The 18,944-nt window shown below is 34.5% G+C and overlaps 1 protein-coding gene across 2 annotated transcripts in view; it reads left to right on the top strand.

The window, feature by feature from the left end:
- Positions 1–18,944, top strand: part of homer (protein) — a 242,861-nt gene that overhangs the window by 168,098 nt on the left and 55,819 nt on the right. The window lies entirely within an intron of this gene.

An 18,944-nucleotide genomic window follows, 5' to 3' on the forward strand; every position in this document is an offset into this window, starting at 1 on the left:
GTCGACAGAAAACGTCTAATGCTCATCGTTTTAAGGGCGAATGATTTATATGGAATGTCATTTTTGTGGCTGAGAGATTCGAGTCAAGAACAGCGTGGAGGTAGGGGTACGTAGTACTTATCCAGTCCATCTCCGGTTCAAATGGCATTCAATCTCTTGGAGATTATTTCTCTTTCACTCGTCATTCTCTTTTATTTTCCTTCGGCTCATCCATTCGATATATCAACAAATATTTCTGTGAAACTAACGATTTTTTTCCCGTTGTTGAGCACGACTGTCGTCCGTTGATAGAAAGACTTTATAGACTACGTTTCACATGTTTCTTGAAAGAATTGGGACCTGTCTGAAACAGAGTATGCATTTGAATCGGAAACTTAGCGTTATAGAAATTTAGTAATCTTCTCTCAGTGGCCTTTTTTTTAAAACCACTAGGTGGCTGAGAAAAAGATGCCCATAACAAGTATGGATTTGATATATTACTAAAATACAACAATCCAATTAAAAATGCAATTACAGAAATCAGATATATCACCTTAATTATTAAGATGAAACCCATCTAATGCCAAAACGAATGCTATTTTTTATTATCATGTTAAAGAAGGAATTATGATTCAAAAGAACAAAACGTGTGTATTTCGAACATTATAATCATTATCAAATATAGTTGTGTGAGAAATGCACTTCACAAAAATTTAGTATAAAATCTTAAAACATGTGACTGTCATCCTCGATAATACTGTACTCATTTGTTCTGTCATAGAATTTATGTCAAAAAGAGGGGGTCCTTGGAATTTCTATCGTTCTTGTAAAAAGACCATCAAAATTGTTCGTGTAGATTACGTGTAGCTTGTTTGCCTGGTTGCATCGTATGGGCCAGCAATATTACGAGGGTAACGCGGCTATTGCACAGTAGCATTCATTACTGTATACATGTATGTCTACATAATATGCATAAGCATGTGACGTATCAGAAGTGTGCACAAGATAAATTTGAAATCAAACTAAAGTTTATGCAAAAACTTAGCCTCAACTATTATCCAATTAGATCGACTGGTTTAGTCGTTGACTCTCGTTAGTTGTGGTTAGTCTGGTTAGTCGGGAGATAGATCGCAGTATTTCTGAGATAAAGGTGAGGTTCAGATTTTCTCCCATGACTGTTCGAAGGGTGCTGCTCCGTGAGTAACAAATGTTTTAGCAAAAAAACTCCAATTTTTTTTTACACTTTCGTTGTAAAAATCTCAAAATGGACAAGACCAGCTAGAGACTCGACTATGCAACTTTGTCACTGTGAGTTAGTTTTAACATTCAATGCTCAACCCGTGTATTCTCCACTGAATACACAATATAGAACTTTGCTCGTCGCCTGGGCTGGAGAACATCACTACTATATATATACACACTTGTTGATAGAAAACGAGCAGTATGGTCTAAGAAGATGCGTTTTATACTGCATTGGGCAAAAGTTTGCATCCTTGTACGGGAAAGAAACCACACGAAGTTAGACTGGTTTACCGAATTTACTGATTTTTCGGGGATTTCTGTGTATATTATATTGGTGCTCTTCTTGAAAAGCAATGAAAAAAAGGTTGCCATTTTGCGTAACCTTTTGACGCCAAGTGTTGTCGTGTCCCGGCTGTGACAAAGGTATTATAATAAAGAACTTTTTTTTCTTTACATATTGGTATGACACGGTTATACACACTATTTCCTGCGATATATAATTATTGATCGACATTCACTTTGTACGGGCAATGTGATTCCTTCCTAACGAAGTTAAGTCCAGTTAGCTGGTTTTCTGTACTTTTATTATCAAGGAATTATAAATTATACAAATAGAGAGAGAGAGAGAAAATGATCATATCAAAGCTGAAAGTAGGAGGCCGCAGTTCGAAACACGGGAAAGTCCTGATAAAGTAATTACATTATCAAACAACGGTTTTCTGGCGCTCTGTGTATACGAGCTAAAAATAATAAATAAAAAATTTTTCTCATGGTAGGAGTATGTTTCAAAAGACTAGTAATTTTTCCGAGACAGTAAACTGTAAATTCATATAAAAAAGTGATTGTGCTGAATCACATTATATTCTTCTAAGAAATAATAAGCTATGTTTCTGATCCGATTCATGTTAACCGAAAATTTCTTCGAATGCATGTATATAACTTCTGATTGAGAATCTGTTCTTTTGCTTTTAGTTTCTGAGTATTACATAGTTTCTTCAGCTATTAACTTTTTCCCATGTATATACATGTAAGTTAACGAATAATGTCTCAGATGAAATCATCACATGCTTGTATGCTTAATTCAGAATTCTCTCCCGTTTGTTTCAAGTTCTTGCTAAATGTACGGTATAGTGTCACTTTTAGCGAGTTCCTCGTTTCTTTAAGTTGATTTCGGATTCTTTACTTTTCCCTAATGTCTTTGCCCCTTCGAGGGTTGGAGAATGGGCAATAGCTGAGGGAACGCGTTAAAAGTAAATTAATCAAAATAAAGTTAAAGCGAAGAGAGAGAATGAATAAAGTCTATGGTAATGTTCACAAACCATTTGCATCTCTCTTCATCAAAATCTTTTTTTGGCTGGAAGCCAAACTTTTGATTCGGAGGTAAAAAGTGAAAAAAAAAAGTGTGAGAAAAAGAAATTTTTGTATGAAAAAATCTTTGTTCGCTATCAGTATATATATATTTATATATATACGTATTTTTTTATAAAACGTACACACGGGAAAAGTCTTTATAAAAAGAAATGGAGGGAAAGAGTGCATGTTGCCTCTTGTATAATACTACCATCGGTATTCAAGGGAAATAACAATAAAGTAGAATATGCACTCTCTCTTTCTATCCCTGCATTTTCTCTTGTTCGTGCATGTACAAGCAGTCACTAATTTGATGATTTGCTTGAAATTGACCTTCTAATCCAAGAAATGCATGGGCCTGCCTCGATCGAGTACATGAATGGTAACAAGAAGATGGAAGTGAGAGGAAAAACAGTTCGTAACAACGAGTTCGTAATTTTATTTCGCAAACTTAATCACATTTATTCCAGTAATTTTCCTAACATCATGTTCTGATTTTTATATTTTGTTGATGCATCGGTTCTTCGCTACTCCGAAAAGTTTTTCTTTTTATTGGCTGATACATGCTATCAACTCGTTACACTGTTTCTTTTGCTAGCTGTCCAGTAAAATAACTTTTACGATAACTTCGTTTTTCGTGAACGCTTATTTAATTTTTTCATCTTGTCAAATTTACCCGACTGCTATACGAATTCTCATAAATATTTTATGCCCTATACTATGAAAACTGTGCAGAGTTTTTATTATAATAATCTCTCTCAGTGTGATTTTTTTCATTAGAATATTAGGTTGATAGAGACAATAGTGGAAAGTGTAGTATATCGGTTATTCTTTATCACGTACATGTGGATATCGAAACAACTGTTGTATTCAAATTGTTTAAGTCTCATTGTTTACTCAAAACAGTCTTTGTGTTTCGGGAACGAGATTGAAATTCTAAAAGGTTCAGGAACGAATATGATAGGAATTCGAAACTTTGAATCTTTCTAGTTTGAACTCACGACCGTAAGACGTTTTGGAAAACCTGCTGAATTTGTGCCAAATTGTTTAAAAGCTTGCTTGCGTCCAAGTACGCGTCATAAATCAGAAATACTGCATGCCGTTTAGACGCCAAATCTTCCAGAAAAAGCAGTGAAAAAAGTAAACGTCGATTCCTTTCTTTAAGGCGTTTTCTCCTTTACCGAATAACGTGTGCAGAAGCAGGAGCTGCAAATATGCCTGCATGTCTGCATGAAAAAAAAAGCAAAGTACATGCAATACTCCAGCATGCATTTGGAATATTTCTGAATGAGAAATGAGAAAGAGGGGAGGGGGTGATGCAATTTCTCTATGTGGTTGTTTTACCCGATGCATTCAAAATTACTTGTCATCATGCACATGATAGCTTTTTATTTTTATTCTCCAAGTTCCAGGATGAGTATCTGCAGGAAAACTATACTTCATTTGTGATTGTAATCTTCTTTAATTTTGTTTATAATTACTCATGCTAGAATGGATCATTAATGCTCATTAAAAATTGTTTTAGTGTAATAAAAAATTGAATGCTCATTAGTGACTTAAGCGAAGTATGAAATCACAGCTGAGGTCATATAAGGTACTCTCTCTCTCTATATATATATATGTATATATATATGTATAATAATGAATCATGCACTATATATATATAATACTAAAGATATATTTATAAATAATCATATTTCTTATGCTAATGCATTCGGGTTTCTTTTACCTTTTTCACTTTTTTTACTGGAAGTGGGGGGGGGGGGGTTTGCCGTGATAGGATTCCCGATTATCAAAAGTTTTTTCTGTTCCTGTACAAAATTTAGTTTTATTATTATCTTTTATTGTTTTGATATACACGCCAACCGCTTTTGTTTTTAGAAAGGTGTTGTGTGCATGTACTGTTTCCGAGTCTTATTCGTGACACAATGCAGTAAGCAAACATTTTTTTGGTCTTAGAATGAAATAAATCAACAAAATGTCCCTCGAGCCTGTTGAGGTGTATCACGAGAGGGTTTTACTACCGTTGATGCATTTACTCTAGAACTTTTGTTTTCCGTGTTCAGTGATGGCATCGTATGTTCTCTCTGTAGATAAACGTTTCGGTTCATTCTTCTTTCTATTCAATATGATTACAATAGAGAAAACAAACTTATATGCGCACTTTTCTGTTCTTTATTTCGTACCAAGTGTCTTTTCTGATAATATGAGTGAATCTTTCATTGTTATACAATTAATCAAATTTCATTTATTTGCTATACTCCGATGAATATGCATAGGCCGAAAGATGTCGTTCAATATGCACAGGGTGCAAACCAAAGTCCTTGTACATCCTTTAATTTTTATGCAACTGATCATGGAATTTGATCATACTTAATCATAAACTTCTCCAATTAAAGAAAATATTCAATTAAAGTGTGGATATCATATATGTCATTCATTTTTTATACGAACCCCCCATGCCTACAACTTATATCTAGAAACTTTTCCTCTGCATTTAATGAGTAAAAAAAAAATTCCGCGTTTCCAAGTAAAATCATTACCGAGATGTCCACATTGAAACATTTAACATATTCTAAAAGGAGTATCTAAGAAGGAAGAAAAGTTTGATACTATGATTTGCTATAAGTACACACCACTTTTATAACTGCATCTATTTACATTGGACACACTGATGGGGATGTATAAAGAGAGAGAGAGAGACACTTCACATTCAACACTAACCATTATTTATTTCACGGTATAAAATGTGCTCAAATAAACAGTATCTTTATATAACTTTGTTTTTCTCATAACTAGTCCCCAAAGTAAGAATTTTTTTCACCTAAAAATGTGGGGGAAGCATATTTAAAATTACATACCTCGGCGATTATTTCACTTAGAAACGTGAAACTGCGTGTGTGTGTGCGCGCGCGCTTAGAACTATTTTTAAATTGAAATAATGACTGAAATATTTGCCCAATCGTTATGGATGTAATCAAGCCTTCATATTCATCTTATTCAAAAGTCCAATGACGATCAATAAATGAAGTTTGCATTTTGAGTTTTGAAAATGCAATTCATTTAATTGTATCAGATTAGTGTAGTTTTGATTATTTTAAAGCCAAGTAACCCAGAGCATCCTTATGCTGACCACACTCTACTGAATCCTTATTCTATGTTAATATTTCATGTCCCGTACAGAACCTCCTTTATATATGACTCGCAACCTTTCAAATTCTCTTCCGTTGCTTCATTTCCGACCTTACGTGTTTGTTACGGATAGACTGATTTCCGATATCTGCGAATCGTAATCAGAAAGATTCGAATCGAATTCCTACTCTCTATGGAAGAGATGGTTCTGACTCCAAGCGCTTCCGCTGTTATTTTGGATCTTTGGGCTATTCCAGTGTCCGGTTGCATGTGTGAGCTCAAAAACTGATTTAATTTTCCTATGAAGAATTATCAAGGTCCTTCTTCTTTTTCTTTTCGTGTTCAGGATAAAAATATCTGTCCCTACTTCAGAAACGCAAGAACTTATTTGTTCACCAACTAATGTCTTAGAACTAAATTACCATATTTCACAGAGATATTCAGAGAAAGAAGTTTTTTCTATTCAGTATTGTGTCTGAAACTCAGATTATAAAGGATCTTTTACGAAACTTGAAAAATACAACCAATAAGCCTATTGGTTACATGAAATAGTTTTAGACAATAATGTTTATAAAACATTTATAGTGTAATCCCGAACGACACGAAAAGTCGAAATCCTCAGAAATTCATTGTTGACTAATATGTGTGATAGCCGCTTCACTTACAAGCTATTGGCAAGAAATTCTGATGATCTCTGTTTGAAGAATCGGCGATAAATATGGTTACCGTGTGTTAATCGATAGTTTCCCAAATTTTTTATTCCATCGCTCACTTTAGAAAACACTGTTTTAACCTAACCGCATGTTAGAAAAAGGAAAGAAAGACAAAGTAGAAAAGTGAGAAAAAGACAAATTAAAGCAGTATAATAAATATAAGAGAGAGATACTTATCTATTATACTCTTATCTCTTCCCCCTCTCTCTTACAGATAATAGAGTAGGTACGAAGTAGATTTCTCTTTTCACCCTCACCTACCTGTTCTCTTTCGCTCTTAGATGTATATAGTAGAAGGATGCATCACGGAGGTAAAAAGAACTACTTTTTTTTTCGTAGAATTGCAGCAAAGATTCGCGGTGATGAGTAGAGATGGAAAAAAAACAGAGAATTGTTTTTGAATTAATGCCACTGGCGTTTGGACGCAATATTACGTCCTTTATCGTAAAGTGGTTAAACACGCACATCAGACTAGCATCTTTAGTATCGTTTAACCCTAAGGCCAGTTCCACACCCGCAGAGCTACTCCGCTACGAGACTCGCAAAAACCGGTTTTTACGATAAAATCTGTGAAAATCACCTCAGCTACACCTCAAAAACCTTTTTTTTGGGAGGGCAGCTCGGTGCGGCGTAGTTCTGAGTATCTATTGTCCGCCAGTTATTTTTGTTGCTTTACTTTCTACTCACTAAATGTTATACCTAAAACTGAAGAATTTATCGTAACCACATTGGAAATTTTTATATAGATGAAATGAAGTTATCACTAAATTTTTCATGCCACAGTAAGGCATCAGTTGCTATTTGAACTAATGACTTCCGACCGTCTGCCTTTCCTGGGACAAAGTGATTTTAATATAACTCAATCCATTTACCGCAGATAAATTACAAGTATTCCAATACTTAACAAGACAAGTTTTTATAAATTTCTTTTAGCACTTTAAAAAATATCAAATGTAGTGATAGAGAACGGCATTACTATTTGAGATAGCAATCGCGTACTTTTCCGTTTTAGTTACTGAGAATTCTTGTAAATTATTGTTTCTGCGACAAATATTCGATTCGTAGTTGCGTGCACCCCAGATCGGCCTCATGATCTATGTTTGTATGTGTCGGTAAGTAGTACCTACACTATAGAAACGCAGGTCATCTTTCTATCTTTCGGGTAGATGCATGCAAAATTTTGTAGGTTTTGTGGTCAAGCATCTTAACAGTCGTAGCATAGTTACAGAAAAGGTCAAGTACACAAATACATTTTTACCTTTTTTTTTCTTATTGGTAATGAGCCTAGGTCAGGGCTCAAGTAGTTCAATAGTTTTGCACTGTGGTCTTCAAATACCTTTTGAGAACGAAATCAACGTTTCATTGAATATAGAGAGGTGTTAGAGTTTATAGGTCATTCCTAGGGCCTTATAACTGGGCCTTGAGGAGCTGGTGCTAATATAGCGTGGCATCATTCCCCTGCCGAACCTTACGACTTACCCCCGGGGGTCGTGAATTTTAACACACACGTTTAAGAAGAAATACGATCAACACATTGGGATAAATCGAGAAGCTATCCCTACTTAGATAAAACAACCATAAATTTTTTTATGGGCAGTGTATTATATTTTACCATAATTATTGATTTTTCACTGCTCTTTTTTGGGTTGTATTTTTGATATAATTTAGATATATTTCACATCCATATTTTTTATGGGCATCTTTGTCAGCCATCTCGTTGGGTATTTTGCCAGTTGTGATCTTTGTATTTTCATCTGTATCATAGCATCACGTATATCAATAAAGGATTAATTTATTAACCCTTAACTGTATGCGTGTAAATTGGCTATCCGATGAGTTAAGGGACACAGAAACGCTTCGAGTCACGTTCGGTCTCTCATCTTCTTGCTCTACGCTTCTGGAGAGGAGCCACTCTCGCTTTCAATTCACGGAGAACTCTCGAAGCATCAGTTACTGCATTAACAAGTAAGCTGCACTAAAGCAAGCAAATGGCTGCTTCTTGAAGCACCCGCTCATGCTAAACAAAAGTTTTTTTAACCAAGTCTAGTTATTTGTTATGAATTAAAGAATTTCAATCATACTACTTTTCTAGCGTATAACTAACAAGCGAACAGTAAAACGACGTTCATGTAGGGAAAAGGAATGTGAGAGAGCGCGACATTACATTATTACGAATATGTATTAAAAGCGTGATGGACGCTATCAAACAAGTCACTGATTCAAAATGATATATAGCTAGACTATTTAAACTTTATCTTTTTCTCAGTCGCAGCATGATTTTTAAAACCCGCGGAAATTTTCTATTCATTTTTCATATTTTATACACTGTACGTGTAGTCTATTATTCAGCTTCATTTAAGTACTTGATTTGATATCACTTACGTTCGGTACAAACTCTCTTTTTCCTAAAAATATCAAATTCTTAACTGCAGATGAGTTTCATGACGATGGGTGCTCAGGAAACTGTAAACCCCAACAATATAAACATCAAATTATTAGAATCAAGGTGAGCAACTGAAATGGGATCTCGTATAATGCCCAGCAGATTGCATGCCTTCGGTAATTGATAGGAGCTTTCTACATAATCATGAACCTGACTATTGATTCGCTCAGAGACATTGAAGTTGCGTGTCTCCTGATATTGTGTTACCCTTTGAATATATTTCCAAGCAATTCCTTACATTTAGATTCTTTGCTTTTGACCTAAATATACAGAGTGGAGTCAAATTGTCGTCTCCTCTATTTTTGACATCAGAGAAGTGCTACTACTACTTTACTTTACTTTAAAGTACTTTACTTTACTTTAAACACCAACTCTGGCTATATTGCAATTTACTGCCATTAATGAGATGGGTTGGAAATGAAGGCGTTGTCTATCGGTGGTCTCCTCAAGTTCGTTAGGGAAAATCTTATCTATATCCCCCCTTGGGTTCGGGACCGTAGAGCGTAGGTAGACGAGCATCTTACCACCACGCCACTCGGGGGTCAGAGACGTGCTGTTGATGTGAGAGGTGAATATCAGCTGTGTGTGCGTGTTCTTGTGTGAACCTTGCTGCAGCCCAAGGTGTGCAAATCTGTTTTATCGCTGGATCTTCGCTGGTGGTCAAACTAATGTGATTCGAGTGTATTTTTCTTCGATACAATGCCATTCAGTATTTCGATTGAGAAAAAAAAAATTCGTGAAATAAGAAAATTAAACTTATTTTAGAGTGTATGAAGCAAGAGGTTCTTATATTGGTATGACACGAATTTAAAAATATCAAATAGAATTTGAATTTAGTTGCAAAAATATTATAATACATGAATATTGTTCAAATTTTAATATACTATTATTTATACTCTAGACCGCATTATTTATATTTAAAAATTCATATTAAAATTCATCAAACAATATATATAGATTTTTCTGGTAGAGTAAATTTTATAGGGAAATTGTACAGATTGATTCCACAATTCCCCTTGCCGTATTTTACTAGTGAACCGTTGCTCCTAGAGGTATACTTCTAATTAGAGAAGTATCTGAATATTATCTAGGATTCAGATACGTTATTCATGATGCAAGGGGTTGTATAGTTAAAAAAAATTCCGCGTATCTATATGCAGTATTCGCTGAGATATTTTATTTAAAAAATCAGAGAAAAATTGGAAAAGAACAGCATAAACGAGGGAAAGAAACGTTGTCCGTTAGTTTACACTGTTCTTTTCTAACTTTCTCCTATCTATGCTCATATTAATTGCTGGGTTGGGGAGGGGGGGTTATTTTTATCCCATTTTTATAACAAATTGAAATTTTCAAAACATTTCACGTATAATTTGAAAACGCAATTTTTTATTTATTTATTTCGTGTTTATGATGAATCTTCCCATCGATTTTAAAGATGATGGATGATATGGAAAAATGCACCATATGTTATCGCGAGTTTTGATGAGAGAAAAAAAAAATCCATAAACACAAACACAAAAATGACATTTTTGACGAATGACCAGGTTTTAGCGTGACATTTGAATTGTGGTATGATCAATAGGGGCTCATCCAGTTTTTCCCTTGCGAGTTTATGATATTTTGGTATAACGATGTTGTGAAAACTGCTCAATGCGTACAGAATGTTGCGATGCGATACCATGAAAGTAGATACTTAAAAAGCATCGTAGTTGTAACTAGTGCTCGGATTTTTATGACCTAAAAATCTTCAAAATATAAAAGCATTTATGACCTAAAAAACATGAAAAAAATACCTCAAAATTGGAAAATTATAAAGTCATATTTTTACATTATTCCGTCTCTTCTTTTTCAGTTATTAGTCATCAAGCTAAAAAAGTAAACACAAAATTAATCAATTTACCTTTTTAATTATAATTCTTTCCCCGAATTCAAATGAAAACCAACGCCTATCTTCTGCACAATAAGTGTTGTACAGTACGTTCTAGAATCGCACTGAAGTTTATAAGATCCAGTTTCAAATTTTAAGAAAAAATGATGTTGTATGGTTTCTTCAAAGAAATACTTTCTTCTTGAAGGAACTACTTTGAAAAGTTTTATTTTTTTTTAAATTCTGGAAAAATGATCAGATTAAACTATACTTGAAGAAGGCTTCTCATAAAGCAGAGATGTCTAGTTTCTGCAATCTCGTTGATTGTTTCTCAAGCTGAATGGCAGTTATATTATGCTGGAACTTATTACATATTCAAATCACGATGCAGTGGTATCATCGGTCTTTTTTTCAATCCGACAGACCCAGACATGGGCACATTTCCAGATCACTTAATTGACTCGCGGCACTATCATATGCCACTTAAGTGACCCGCAATACATTTCCAGACAACTTAAATAACTCGCGGCACATTTCCAGACAACTTAAATAACCCGCAGCACATTTGCAGATCACTCAAATGAACTGGGGTGCTATTTGAGGTCACTAAAGTGGCCCGCTGCACTTTCTCAGATCACTTGAGTGGCCCGAGGCAAATTTACAGATCATTTATGTGTGGCCTGCGACACGTTTTCAAACCAATAAAGTGGCTCGCACTCTGCAAAAAGTTGAGCAACTCTTGCTCTACAACGATATTTTTCATACCTTGTTTGCAATCGCCTGTAATCAAATGTTAAACTCCTCTTGATATAATGATATCCTTTACTACGATAAACCCCTCTATATAATGATATTTCTTGAGGATATTATGAAATCGCTGCTACGATATATTTTTTTGTATTTCACTCGAGAGAAAAAATATCCTTCACATACAATATATTTTTCAACTAATCACATATTTTAGTTCTTCCGAGGACGTCTCATAACTTCGGTATTTGGTACCACCTAATCACCGAAAATGAAGTTTGTTTTCAGTATCGCTGCTTTTTGTGTGATGCACCAAAGTGTATTGCGATAAACCTCTTCATAGGGGCAACACACACATATATCTAACTGAGAATTTTGTTTATCAACTAATCAATTAAAAAAATTTTACTGCAATAAAATACTCAAAAGAGCATCTTTTGGTGGTATTAACAACGCCGATTTAGAAAAGAAACCAACAGCAGCATAAATTTGATGGCTCGCGATGATAATGTTGCCTCTCAATATAACGCGATAATCCCTCTACAACGATATTTTTTCTTGGCCCGCAGAATATCGTTATATCGAGGTTTCGCTGTATTTGTTTCAACGAATATTTTTGTCAACAGAATATCATACTGTCTATCGAATGATACCATACTGTTCATGTTTCTAACATGGGCAGTTGTTGTCAAAAACGACACTTGTCATATTTGTTGTTTATATCTTGTTTATTTGTTGTTTTTTTTTATCTTGCCTCGTTTTTTATAACAACAGAAATGGACATGTTAGAAACATGAACACTATCGATATATCACCAAATGAGAACTATTTTATGTCGCTTTTTCCCCTCCATGTAGCGTGTCAGAAAAGACGTGACCTCTTCCTATTTATTGTATTTTATTAATTTATAGTTTTATTGGATGAACTATGCTAGCTAATAGGATCAATGTGTTTCTGTACTGCTCACTATGTCTTGTTTGATTAAATCTAATGAATTAAGTTCGTTTATTGTTGCTCAGGTAATAGAGTTTCGAAATAAATAACTCCCACTGCTTAAAGTGTGTTCATACTTTCCGGAAAACGCATTTAATGCATTTGACAGCCAGCACTTCCCGTTAACAGAATTATTGCTTGTCATAATCAGTGTCTCGAGCGTTATTACTCACTTGTGACGACTATAGCTTCTCCTATCTGTCAGTCTAACTTTCATTTCGGTTACCATGGTATTGTATGAAAAGAAAAAAAAGCTAATAGGGCAATCAAGTTAAAAATTTCAGTCAATTGCAGGTCAGTGGTGACCTCGATAATTTTTTCAGTCATCACAGAAAATGCTGTAAAAAGAAATGTCAAATTTTTGTATTCTCTCCCTCTTACTCTCATTTTTTAGTTATTTATCAATCCTTGTCGGTTTTTTAATCGATTTTATAAACATTTATTGAAAGTTTATGGTTTTCAAGAGTGTTTTTGATATTCATTCTATTTTCTTATTTATTTCGATTGAACTATGGAACGAAAACTGACCAAGATGAGATATTGCAATTGTTTAGCGATTACCAGGTTCGCTTATACGCTGTGTTTTTAGCACAATGCTAAAAATTCATTTTTAACGTACCGATTTTCGTTTTTATACATTGCATTCCCTCCTTTGGATGCTAGAACTCCGTTCGAACATTAAATCGAATTAAAATATTTTGCTCAAAAATTAATCTTCAAAGTTTCGATTTTTCTAAATTTATCTACAAGTCAGTCTAAAGAATGAATGAATTCGTAAATCAAAAATTAATTAAAACATTTGCATTATGTCGCAATAGCGTCATCAGTAAATCATTCACATATATATATTCAACTGTTGTTCAAGTTAATGAACAAAGTGAAATGACTACCACACTGTTCGATACACTTGTGGGTGGGAGAAACAACTTGCAGCACATTTTTGTAATAATATTTTGTACAGTATACGTATATAACTTACCATTCATAAGCAAAAATTATAAATGAACACGATCCACATTAATGGTAATTTCTGTGAACTTCATCGCGCCCCCTCCACTTGCATTGTTGGAAAAGAATCGACAAGCTCTAACAACTCAAATGGAATGAGAAATGCACTTTCTGAGATTCAAACTTTTAAAGTGCCATTAGCTACAAAGTGTAGCACTCAGAGAAGAGCCAGAAGATTTCTTAGCTGCAGTAAAACATTCTTTGCTTGCGCTTAGAATTGTCTTGTTAACCAAACGACTTCTTAATTCAGTGACTACTACAACAGGATGGTTACATCTTAAATCAGGCGAAACAGCGAATTTCAGTTGGAAATATAAAATGAAGTAAATAAGAGAAAGTAAAAGTTTCCAGAGAAAGATGACTTCTCTTTACATAGTTAAGAACATTTCACACTTTGGAAATCTAACTAAATAAATCTACTTATTTGAAATGGAGTTAAATAACATCGCTCACAAGCACGAAATATGATACTCTTTCTGTTTAAGCATGAAGTAATTCCACCCAATCCATCTTACAACTAATACGTTTTTTCCTTCAATTCCATGATTGATTGTCTGTTTGAAATGTCTGTAATTTTATGGGCATCTTTTTTCCAGCCCCCTCGTTGGGCAATTTGCCTGCTTTGGCGTTTGTGTTTGTATTAATATGAATGCAGTATTTCGAGTTTTTGGATCGATTGGCGAGAGTTTTGTTTTTGTTTTTTTGTTCGAGTTTTACAACATCTAACCAACTAGGATGAAACATAGATAAAAGTTAAGTCCTCATCCTTATTGATGCTTCATAGCAGACACTACCCTATGCTAAAAAATCATATCACGAGGTTCACTGACCGACCAGGTCAACAGTTGACACTGGTGGCAAGTAAAGAAGCACTGATCATAAAAAGAATTCGTCGATGAATTACGCCTAATCCTATGCAAATGTAAAACCGATTTCTCTCATTTTTATATAAATTGAACTTATATTAGTAAAACATTGTCGCATGACTCTTGTGGGTTACAAAAATGACAAATTATCAAGTTATAAGCATATGTGTAATTTTGGTTGGTTCCTCACGTATCTAACTTGAATTTTTGCAAAACTATTTAGATTACCGACATAACTCAAATGAAAGTAGCTAAATAAATATGCATTGATAACTTGCGTGGATTTTAATATTGTTTATGATGGTGTTTTTTTTTTTGTTTTTTTTTGTGATAGTCTTACTTTGAGGATTACCATGGAAGGTTATATTTCTATGTGTATCAGCATTATTCTGTTAGCTATTACTCTATATCAATATGATATTCTAACGTCGAATGGATCTGGAGAGAAAAGTAAGTTTATCCTCAGTTGGTGGAACATCGAACATTTAATACTGTCTTCGACCACATGATACTCTTTCGGCTGTCGCCGAGTTGACAGGCTGTTCGTGACCCTTTTGCTTTTATCTTGCTTCTTTCCTTGTGAAGATGGTACTTTTTTCCATCTTACCATTCTGTTTCCTTGTTCTTTGATATTCTTTTTTCTTTACCAATACCGTAATTTCCTTCGTCCATTTCCAGATGATCGGCTTCTTATTTTCCCTAGACCATTCCTTTATATTTTCATTGCCAACTGCTTCGCGAATCTAGTGACCATGCTGTTCATGTTTCACCAGTTCATATGCTTCTGTCTACTTCGATTATTTCGTAATTGTTAGCAACACACGAAAGAAACCAGGAAGCACGGTGCATGATGCAACCTAAGTTGCATGTCAACTAAAATATCTTCATAATCTATTTTCTTGAGTTAAAGTAATCTCCTGGAGGAGAAGAACACCTTTCCTTGGCTTTTATGACTAAAGCATAAAGCTTCGAACTTAAACTTCACAGTGGAAACTCAAAACTCTCAGTCGAATTTACCTCAGTTTATCACCGAGTGCACCATATACGTAATAAGCACACCAGCAAACGATAGCCTTTTTTCAAGAATCTAATTCTTTAACAAGTCAAGAGTCCCAAGGTGTCGTCCTCAAGAAATTATGAAAAAATTTAAGTACATTCATCTCGCCCAGAAACACATAAAACCAAAAAAAATTAGAGGCGGAATGCAATTATTAAAGCCGCAAAAAATTATTAAAAAGTGACAACAGTTGTATACTCATCGCCTCTCACGCATCTTAGCGATATACAGTGAAACCTGTGTTTAACGATACTTTCTATAACGATGAACCTGCCTATAACGGTATTTTCTTTGGTCCCGGCGGAATTCCTATTTGCTTAATGTATATGTATTTTGGAACCTGCCTACAGGGATAATCATTTTTTAGACGCACCTGTCTATAACGATAATTTTACCTCTTTAGAGAACTGGTAATACATTATATCAGGGTTTTTTCATCTTGGAAAACGACACGCCCCATGGTCCAGAATGTGAGACAACAAAAGATTGCAGCGCATGAGTGATAAGAAATGATTTCTGAACGGGACTAGCGATTGAAATGGAAAGAATTCGAATCGAAGAATCGAAAGAAATCTCAAACTCGGACAGTGATGTGCAAGCGTTCGGTGGCGCTAATGACGAAATTATTGCAGAACTTACCAGCCGAACAGAGTGGCGCAGTGGTAAGATGCTCGTCGTTCCACTATGAAGGTTACCGTCAAAGTCCACGGGTTGGAATCCAGGCATAGAATGTCAGAAAAATATGTTCTTCATCTACCGAACCTGGGACGACCACTGATATATGAAGCCTTCATTTCCCACCCAACTGCACTGGTTGTGTTTCTCAAAGTAGACTCAAATAAATATATGCGCATTCATATTTTTTTGTCAAAGCAAGCATGAATAACAAATGGTTTCAAATAAAAGCTCTGAATCGAACAATTCATGTCTTATTGAATTTGTAAATTATGGTTGTTTTTCTTTTTTTTTCATTTTGTTTCTACATCCCTAGTTGTATGATTATTCATTAATCTTTATTCATTATTTCTTTTGAATGATCAAATCCGATTCGTCTTCTTTTTTCTTCTTTTAAATCGTTCTTTCGATGCAATAAATGTACTACAAATTCAATGAATCTCTTCAAATCACGTTAAATCTCGCGTGAGATTTCGAAAAATCTAGTGTTCCATGCAAACGATTTCATTTTCCTCCGGCGCTCTTTTTTCGGGACGTTGATTTTTGCTTAAATCAACGTCTCGAAATTACTCATTCACCAGCTCTTCGCTTTCTGTTCCAATGTTGTCGATCACGTCTTCGTGCATTTTTTATACTCGTTCATTCGAAAGTTTTCTTCGAAAACCAGAAATGACTTCGTCCGTTTGAAACATTTGAATTCTATTTAATGGTGTCAGTATGTAAATTACATTTTCGGGCCAGAAAATGTTAAAATTGGCACATTCCTTTTGAAGAAAAAGAAGAGGTTATATCTGTTTAACCAGACTGGTTTAGTTTAATTAAAAGCCGTCGTATCGCTAAATAAGGGAAGATATCCGTGGACTTGGCGACGTTCATAGTTTGAAAAATTCACATTTTGACGTAATCGGTGAGGTAAAAATGGGCACGAACCTCATTAAAATTGGTGGCGATTTCGCTAATTTATAAACGTATTGCTTGTTCTGCTTCTTTTTTCACCTTTCTGATAACTACATTGCCGTCAAGAAACTCAGTAACAATTTCGGAAACTTCTAAATGTGCAAATGATAATTTAAATCAATAAACGAGTAATGAAAATATTTAAAAATCACTTTTGTGAATTTTTGCAGCTGAAATATTAGTTCTTTAGGAACGGCCAATTTCATTGGATTTTTACGGACTCATAATTCAAAAATGAGGAATCTTCTGGCTGGAAGTTTTTCCCGGAATACGCCTGTATTCTGTCTGTGTTGTTTCATTTTTCCGTGCGAGCTGATGGTTCGTTTCTTATTTTTGGAATAGAAGCTTCGTGTGACGAAAAGCAGATGCTGTGTGTACAAAGTAAATAAAATTGTCGAGGAAGTCGAATGAATGTCGAAAACGTTATCCAGGCGTGAATATACCTTGCAGCATGTCATCTTTTTCGATTCTCTCCTCAAATTGTTGAAAGGTTTAGCTCTCCCCACCATAATGTCAAGACAAAGTATCTATATACATGTGTGTGTGTGTGAGTATACAACCAAAGGACCCTTGGACAACCAATAAAAAGGAGGAGAAAAAGACGGGAAAAATAGTGAAAGCCTTATCTTTGTGCTATTTCTTTCCCAACTTTCGTTTTATGGAACAAATGACGCATTCCGAAAGATATCAGCGGTATTGAATCAACTTGGAATCCATTTAACGTTGCGATGCTTTCGACGGCCCACTAGCGTGATGATACTTTTCTGACGAGCTTCTTATATATTGTCCCTGAAATAGGTGTTAAGATTTGGCTGCAATCGAGAAAGAAAACAGATGAAAAAAAATATCTGCGCTCATCATTTCTTCTTCCCCGTCCGTTGTCTTTTATATTGTTAGTTGTATGGATGATTTTTCTCTTTGCTTTTGAATACACACAGGCCTAACCTTTTTCTTTTCATTAAAAAATAAAACAACTCTAAAGTACCGTGTATATACTTGTGCATTTTGACTTCGGATTTTTAACTCTTCCCAATGCGATTATATGTACGTATTTACTACATTAAACAATTTTTTCATTTATAAAAATCTGATGCATGTAGTACGAGGCACAAAATAAAAAAGTGATTTGCCATATTATAATAAAATTAATGCAATTCGTGATTTTAATTTTTTTTTTTCACATTGACACCACCAAACCAGAACATGGCTCCCACTCTGTTATTTTCCACAGATTTTGCTGTTTTCCACAGATTTTTGACATTTTTTGCTATGTATTTTGTAGAAGCGTTACGCCCACGAAATAATTCTGTATCAGCATTTCTTATGAGTATTTTTTTTTAGTTCTAATGAATGTATTAAAATTTCATCAGAAGGCTACATTGTGTAAACATGGCATTATTATTTAACATAATATACATTTCCAACTTACGATATCTTGGTAATCCGTTTTTTATTTTATTTTTGTACATTCGTATTATGAACAATGATTATTGTTTCGTGAACGGCTTTGTTTGGAAAATATTGTAGATGGATATTTGACTGTTTCGATTCAATATTTTAAAGTTAACTACGCATGAATTCGAATAACGCAATAACTAGTTTTATACCCCGCAACTTTTTCTCATGAATTGGGAGGAAGACTCTCTCCCAAAAACAAACTAATTGCTGAGAAAAATAAGGATATGTGATGCAAGAATGATGTTTTTGTCAGTATATAATATGCCAATTAGTATAGTACTTATCAAGTCTGATCAGATTCGATTTAGAAATTAAATTTGAAAACATATTATAATTTCGCGCTTAGAATTATTTGGAAAAATCGGAGACGAGACCATTTTTCACGCGAATGATTTGAGACATCTTTTATGGAAGAAGATAAAAACTACAGGCTGACTCGAATAAAACAACAATAATC

Source organism: Pholcus phalangioides, unplaced genomic scaffold (genome assembly GCF_987345545.1).
Source record: "Pholcus phalangioides strain wild (caught in Gottingen) unplaced genomic scaffold, Ppha-v1.0 ptg000011l_1, whole genome shotgun sequence".
In the NCBI taxonomy this organism is placed as follows: domain Eukaryota; kingdom Metazoa; phylum Arthropoda; class Arachnida; order Araneae; family Pholcidae; genus Pholcus; species Pholcus phalangioides.